Below are 8,190 nucleotides of genomic sequence, written 5' to 3' on the forward strand. Positions count from 1 at the left end.
TCATCCCCTTCTTTCCCTCGATTTCCCTGTTCCGCTCTTTCTGCTCGCTCTAACCCTCTCTTTCACCTCTCTCCCCGTCCATCCCCTTCTTTCACTCCAGTCCCCCGTCCCGCTCTTTCTGCTCCCTCTACCCCCCTCTTTCACCTCTTTCCCCGTCCATCCACTTCTATTCCTCCATTCCCCAGTCTCGCTCTTTCAGCTCCCTCTACCCCCCTCTTTCACCTCCCTCTCCCCGTCCATCCCCTTCTTTCACTCCATTCCCCCGTCCCGCTCATTCTGCTCCCACTGCCCCCCTCTTCCACCTCTCTCCCCGTCCATCCCCTTCTACCTCTCCATTCCCAGTCTCGCTCTTTCAGCTCCCTCTACCCCCCACTTTCACCTCCCTCTCCCCGTCCATCCCCTTCTTTCACTCCATTCCCCCGTCCCTCTCTTTCTGCTCCCTCTGTCCCCCTCTTTCACCCTCCCCGTCCATCCCCTTCTTTCTTTACATTCCCCGTCCCGCTCATTCTGCTCCCACTACCCCCTCTTTCACCTCTTTCCCCGTCCATCCACTTCTATTCCTCCATTCCCCAGTCTCTCTCTTTCAGCTCCCTCTACCCCCCTCTTTCACCTCCCTCTCCCCGTCCATCCCGTTCATTCACTCCATTCACCCTTACCGCTCTTTCTGCTCCGTCTACCCCCTCTTTCACCTCACTCCCCATCCCCTTCTTTCCCTCCATTCCCCTTTCCCACCCATTCTGCTCCCTGTACCTACCTTATTATTACCTCGTTTGTCCCCCCCCCCCTATTTCCACTTTCTCTCTTCGTCAACAATCACTGTTGCATCCTCTCGAACTCCCTCCACACTCTTTCTGTCCCTTCCTCCTTTCCCATTCTCCATCAGTGCTCGCATCCCCATTCTCCCCACGACACACCGACAAACCTCTGTCCCCATTGATCTCCGGATTTGTGGCATTTTCCAGCCCGTGCCGTTCTTCTCCACCCCCTACCGCCTCGCCCTTTCTCCGCCGGCTCTTTGTCCTCTCCCTATGCCAACTCTTTCCCACTTTTTGCTCCCTCTCTAAACTATTTCTACCCCTCTCTCTGCCTTCCCTCTCCGTCTCTCTGTACACTCAGTGTTCATCATGTCCACTTACTCCTTTCCACTTACGTCTCACCGTCTGGTGCTCGAGAACCCAATACTGGGTGAACGTTTTTGCCTATTTCCTCTGTCTGTGCCTCTCTTGGGTTTATGGAACTTTGTAAGTTTACAAAACTGATCCAGGGAATAAAGTCCCAAACTCCCTCCCTCTCTGCATAACCCTCAATTTCCTGCAATATCCCCGTAGAACTCCATGTACTTTTTTTTTTCCAGTTCAGTGGCATTTTCCTGAAGCATAAAGCCTCACCGACGCTTTGTCCCACTGCAGCGAGATCTCCCGACTCCTGTGTTCAGTGTCCTGACCGGTGAAGGCCAGCGTGCCAAGTGTCCTGTCCTATCGGATATTTTTCACCAGAATCGCTATTTGATTTTTGACCTGAAATGTATACGACATGCAATTTGTTCTTTAGCTTCATCAGTACGGCAAAAAATATGTAGAGCTAACGTAAATTACAAACATTAATAAACACCGCAAAAAATCTCGAGTGTGTGCCTGTGCGTTCAAAGATGTGATGGCGCAGGGTGAGAAGATGTTCCTGAATCGTTGTGTGTGGGTGTTCAGGCTCCTGCGACTCCTCCCTGATGGTAGTAACGAGCTGAGAGCTTCTCCCGAGTGCGGAGAGGACTCAGTGATGGATGCCGCCTTCCCGAGGCATCGCCTCTTGACAATGCCCTCGATGGTAGGGAGGGGTGTGACCGTCAGAGTGGCGGCTGAGGCTGGAACCCTCTGTAGCCCGTTAGTATTCTGTGCGTTGCAGCATCCGCACCCGGCGGCGATGCGGCGAGTCAGAAAGTTCCCCACCGAACATCCATAGAATTTTCCTCATCTTCACTCAGAGAGCACATCCCCTCAAAGTCCTCAAGCTGTGATGCCTTCTGTAACGAGACCCAAATGCAGAGTCAGGTCTGGAATTAAGACTCAGAAACGAAGTAAACAATACTGCACCAAGCCAACCAAAGCCAAAATCTCAAGCAGTCGGACTGGAGACGGGTCTCTTACGATTGAGCACTGAGTGCTCTGCTACAGTGCTTTTACTATAGACTGTCCATAAGGAATTGTGGCATTGCACAATTATATCTCTGAATCTTTAGAAGAAAAGTGACAGTTAACTATACTCTGGGAAATGGACGTGCGGAAACATGACACCTTCTTAGTGTTTGCGTGAACGTGTTGGGCCACAATAGACCCTCTGAGTTGCTGACACACAGTAACCTAGGAACTTCAATTAAACCCATACGACTCAGGAGGAGAATTAGGACATCGAGTCTGCTGGTCGTTTCATAGCTGATCCATAGTCCTTTTGGTTCCAAACTCGCGCCTTCATTCCTTCAATAATGAAGAATGTTTCAAACTCTCTCTTACATATACAGAATGGCTGGTAGTCCACGCCTGCCTGCTGCGTGGAATTCCGCAGATTCAGCACGATCTGGCGAAGGAAGTTCCTTATTATCCCCTGTTTAAAAGATATCTCTATATTCGGAAGCTGTTTCTTCTGATCCTAGATCCATTCTCTTCACACCAACTCTATCATGATCTTTCACAATCTGAATTTTTCAATATGCACACTTCATTATTCATTATTCTGAATTCCCTCGAGTAGAGGCCCACAACCATTAAACGTTCTTCATACGACAGACAATTTATTTCGGGAACCTCCTTTGAAACCTTTCAAATATAATCACATGCTTTGTTCGATAAGGGATATCAACGTGCTCACAATTCTCCAAATGTGGCCTCACAGTACCTTATTTAGCCTTAGAATTATTGGCAAGAGCAAATCTCACCGTTTCCACCTCGACTGGACTGGAACTGATATTGCAGCGGGACATTCTGTCATTAAAGATGAGGAGGAGTGGGGATTGAACCAGCGATGCAGGGGTATGAATAGCAGAATGTCAAAACAGATGTTGGAGTGGTTGTTGGAGCAGATGTTGTTGAGACCACAGACAAAGTGAGGAAGCAAAAGGTTGAGCCTGCTGGGTCTCATGTTCTGAGCTGCCTCCGTTTAAACGCGAGAAGTATTCTACGAAAGACCGACGGGCTCAGGGAAGGGGTCATCCGCTGGCATTCTGATATTGTAGACATTAGTGAGACGCCGTTGTAGGGCGGGCAGGAGCGTCAGCTCAACATTCCCGGTTTCGGTTGTATAATCGTGATGAAGCGGGAAATATTCAAAATTGAGGAGTGGATTTACTAGTCACGTGAGATTCATTGACAAGAACGGAGAGAGGAGTTCATGTGTGGCTTTAACAGGGACGTTAATATGCAGGGAGTTGATTGTTGTGCAGTCAGAAGTAATTCAACTCAAGTGGTATATCACAACATTGTGGGCCGACTGCTCTGTTCTGTTCCGTGATTTACGGATGTTCTCAGTGCTTCACAATCTATCGTCAAAGTCCTTGATCTAACCCAAATCCTTATCTGTCCACTCGATGAATTTAAATTTCTCTTTTACCCCTCCTGCAGAGCAGTGAACGTAAATCACAGTTCACAGGAAACTGGGTGACATTTAGAAGGATGAAAGCGGTTTAACAGACAGGCCCAGGTTAGAGAGCCCCCTATAACCCACCCCTTCAATAGCAGATCTACCGCTTTGTATACTTTTGGGTGGGGGACGGGTCAAATGTCCGGCAAGATTCACTCTAACAGACACTCACAGTGACATCCGCTGTCTCTCCTGTGTCCACCCGGTTTGTTACTTCCTCTGAGAACTCTGGCAGGCTTGTCCGGCAAGATTTGTATTCATAGAAACAATGCTGACTCCGACTTCCTTGGTCATTTCTTGGACTCCATAACTTATCCATCAAAATAGATACTGATATTTTCGCAGCGACCAAGGCCGCTTTGGAAAACTTTTCCATCATCCAACTTCCCACACACTTTTACTGTCTTAAAGATCCTTCCCTTGGCTGTAATGCGGTCCTTAACCTCTCTCGTCAGCCGCGGTGACTACCCCTGCGATATGAGGACTTTGTGGCATATCTATCTTGTGCTTTGTGAAATATTCCCAGAAGCTCCAGCCATTTCTACCCTGCCGGGATCGTTCCCAGTAACCTCATCCAATGCACCTGCCCAAGCTCCTCTCTCATCTGCCTGCAATTCTCTTAATTCCATTGTGATACTGATACCTGTGACTTATGCTTCTGCATCTCAGAGTGAAGTATGAATTCAATCCAACGTATTCAGTTAAGAGACCTCTAGCTGTTCTCCCTCACACTTAACAATTCTGACTCACTAGCAGGGACCGGACCACCCTAACTTTAGTTGGTCCGCCCACACTCTCCCTGTATCCAAAAGTGATATAACTGTTTTTCAGGGGGTTTGCCGCAGGGGTACTATGCACTGGCTCCTTAACTGCTTATCTCGTGTATTCACCAGTCGCCGGGGCCGGATGAGATGTACCCCAGGCTACTGTGGGAGGCGAGTGAGGAGATTGCTGAGTAGCTGGCGATGATATTTGCATCATCAATTGGGAGACAGGAGAGGTTCTAGAGGATTGGACGGTTGAGAATGTTTTACTTTATTCAAGAAAAGGAGTACAGATAGACCAGGAAGTTATAGACCAGTGAGTCTTGTCTCAGTGGTTGGTAAGTAGATGGAGAAGATCCTTAGTGCCAGGATTTATGAACATTTGGAGAGTATAATATAATTAGGAATTGTCAGCATGACTTTGTCAAGGGTAGATCGTTCCTTACGAACCTGATTGAAGTTTTTTGAGGATGGGACTAACACAGATTGATGAAGGAAGAGCGGCAAGGTGTTTCATAAGTTACCCCATGCAAGGCTTATTGAGAAAGTAAGGAGACATGGGATCCAAAGGGACATTGTTTTGTGGATCCAGAACTGGCTTGCCCACAGAAGGCAAAGAGTGGTTGTAGAAAGGTCGTATTCGCCATATAGGTTGGTCACCAGTGGAGTGCCTCATGGTTCTGTTTTTGAACCTTACTCTTCGTGATTTTTTTGAATGACCTGGATGAGGAATTGGAGGGATGGGTTAGCAAGTTTGCTGATGACACTAAGGTTGGAGGTGTTGTGGATGGTGTGGAGGGCTGTCAGCGGTTACTTCGGGACATTGATAGGATGCAAATTCGGCTGAGAAGTGGCAGATGGAGTTCAAACCAGATATGTGTGAGGTGGTTCATTTGGTAGGTCAAATATGACGGCAGAATAATGAATTAATGGTGAGACTCTTGGCAGTGTGGAGAATCAGAGCGATCTTGAGGTCCGATTCCATTGGACGCTCAAAGCTGTTGCGCAGGGTGACTCAGTGGTTAAGTGAGTGGACGGTATATTAGCCTTCATCAATCGCGGAATTGAATTTAGGAGCCGAGAGATAATGTCGCAGCTATATAGCACCCTGGTCAGACCGCACTTGGAGTACCGTGCTCATTTCTGGTCACCTCACGACAGAGAGGATGTGACAGACATAGAAAGGGTGCAAAGGAGATCTACAAGGATGTTGCCAGATTGTGAAGCAGGTCTTATGAGGATAGCTTGATTTAACTCAGCCTTCTCTCCTTGGACGGACGGAGGATGAGAGGTGCCCTGATAGCGGTGTTTTAGATGTTGGGAGATACTGATCGATGGATGGTTTGAGGCTCTATCCCAGGTCTGAATTGATTGCCACAGGAGGACACAGGTTCAAGGTGCTGGGGAGAAGGCACAGAGGATATGTCAGGGGTATGTTTTCTTCACTCAAAGAGTGGTGAGTGCGTGGAATGGGCTGCCAGGAAAAGTGGTGGACGCAGATACGAATGAGTCTTTAAAGAGATTTTCGGATAGGTACATGGAGCTTAGAGAAATAGAGTGCTTTGTATAAGCCTAGTGATTTCTTGTGTAGGGACATGTTTGGAACAACAGTGTGGGCCGGAGGACGTGTATCATGCTGTAGCTTTTCTATGTCTCCATGGATATAATTCTCTATATGTCCAATCTATCATCTTGGATTATTTAAAAATTTCTGGATGTTAGCATTTACCCCAAGACGTTGATCCGCTGCATCTTGTCTCTCTCCACAATAGGTCTACTGCGGGTGGAAACTCACTTGCTCAGCCACTGGGCCTTGGCCTTGGACCATCTGGACAACAACAATATTGACAACAGCTCATCGTTCAACACCGTCATTTCCTCAGTTTTATTCAACAGGATCCAAATCCTGGGCCGTTGTATCTCCCCCTACAACGGAGTTTCATACTTCCTCATCGGGAATCCACAGTCAGTGTAGATCGGTGACAAGATTTTGGATCAGCGGATAGTGCTGAGGGAACAGGGATTTGGACAGAGAGGAAAATGGGTAACGAAATGGCTGAAGGAATACAGTGTCCGGAAAGGGATGGATCTGTGCCTCTACTCATTGGGATTCAGAAGGCTCAGAGTTGACCACATTGAAACCTATTTAATGTTAAAGGGACTCAGTAGAGGGACTGGGAGAGAATAGTTTGTCTGTTGAGCGAGGCTCAGACATGCAGGGGAGATTCAGAAATGAAGGATGCCAATTTGGCACGGAGATGAGGAGGAAATTCCTCAGCCAGACACGAGTGAATTTCTGGAATTTGCAGCAGGCGACGATGGAGACCAAGGCACTGGGTAAATTGAAGATCTATTTAAGACAAAGATCGAGTGAGGGAAGAGGTTCTCCTGAGGAAATTTGAGCAGGTGAGGCCTAACTTGAAAAGCAGAACCAAAAGGGATGACTGCCCGAGACCCGTGCAAATTGGCATAGGGTAACGAAGATTCGAAACTTAAAGAACTGGTTTGGGAGAAGTGGATTTGAATTCATGAGAAATCATCGGTAATATTGGGGAAAGAGGAAGCAACTCCAATGGGACGGGGTGCACCTGAACCGTGATGGGAACTGGATCCCAGCGAGTCGTATTACAAGGGCTGTGGATTTAAACTAAATAGTAGGGGGTGGTTCAGCAGACTGTCTGAGTACGGATCAAGCAAACGAGAAAGGTGTAGATAAAGATCCAGTAAAATCAAAACATAGAAAAGAGGGAAGTAAGGGTGGAGTGAAGTGAAGCGAAAAAAATTCAAGTGTAAAGAGATGAAGATGACATGATTTTAAAAGCATAATGAGTGTAAAAGCACTTTATCTGAATGCCCGTAGTTTTCCTAATAAGGTCAGTGAACTTGTCGCACAAATCAGTACAAAGGAGAGTGATTTAGTGGCCATTATAGAGATGTGGCTGCAGGGTGGAGAAGATTGGGAATTAAATATCCAGGTATATCAGGTAATATAGAAGGACAGACAGGAAGGTCAAGGTGGTCGTTTAACGCTTTTCATTCAGGATGAAATCAGGGCGATTGTGAGAGACGATTTAAGATCTAAGGAGCAGAATATTGAATCCATCTGGGTAGAGATAACGGATAGAAAAGGGAAAAACTCTCTGCTGTCAGTTGTCAATTGAACAGCGAACAATATCATTACAGTGTCACAGACAGGAAACAGAGGAATATCTGAGACATGTAGGAGTGGAACAGCAGTTATCATGGGGTCTTTATCTCGCACAATCAATTTGTTCGAGGCAGTCTTGAGGAGGACTTCACAGACAGCAGCCGTGATGGCTTTCCGGAACAGCATGCTGTTTAATCTACAAGGGAACGTACATCCAAGTTCGGAATTCCCATCCCCCTGAGTATGGAGAACAGTTACTTCCCATTTGAGACTCAGACTGACAATTATTCCCTACCACACTCCTTCGTGGAATGTCCTAGTTAAAAGACTCTTGTTGAGCACTCAGTGCACAACCGTAGGCTTTTCATTTCCTCTTTGGATTTATTTACTCTAGTCTTGGTTATTTCTAATCTGAGTCTGAGTGAATTCTAGACCTGACTCTGCGTGTACCTTCACCACCGTCCATATCTCTTTCTTTACAGAAGGGATTACAACGTCAGCAGCGTGAGGAGATGTGGTCTGTCACTGAAAACTCGCGGGTTTCTCCGGATCAACGGTGGAGAGCATTCTGGTTTGTTTCATCTCCGCCTGGTGTGGAGGCTGCAATGCAGAGGGTCGCCGGAGGCTGCAGAGGGTTATAGCTTCAGCCAA

The sequence above is a fragment of the Hypanus sabinus genome, unplaced genomic scaffold, assembly GCF_030144855.1.
Source record: "Hypanus sabinus isolate sHypSab1 unplaced genomic scaffold, sHypSab1.hap1 scaffold_1213, whole genome shotgun sequence".
Classification (NCBI taxonomy): Eukaryota; Metazoa; Chordata; class Chondrichthyes; order Myliobatiformes; family Dasyatidae; genus Hypanus; species Hypanus sabinus.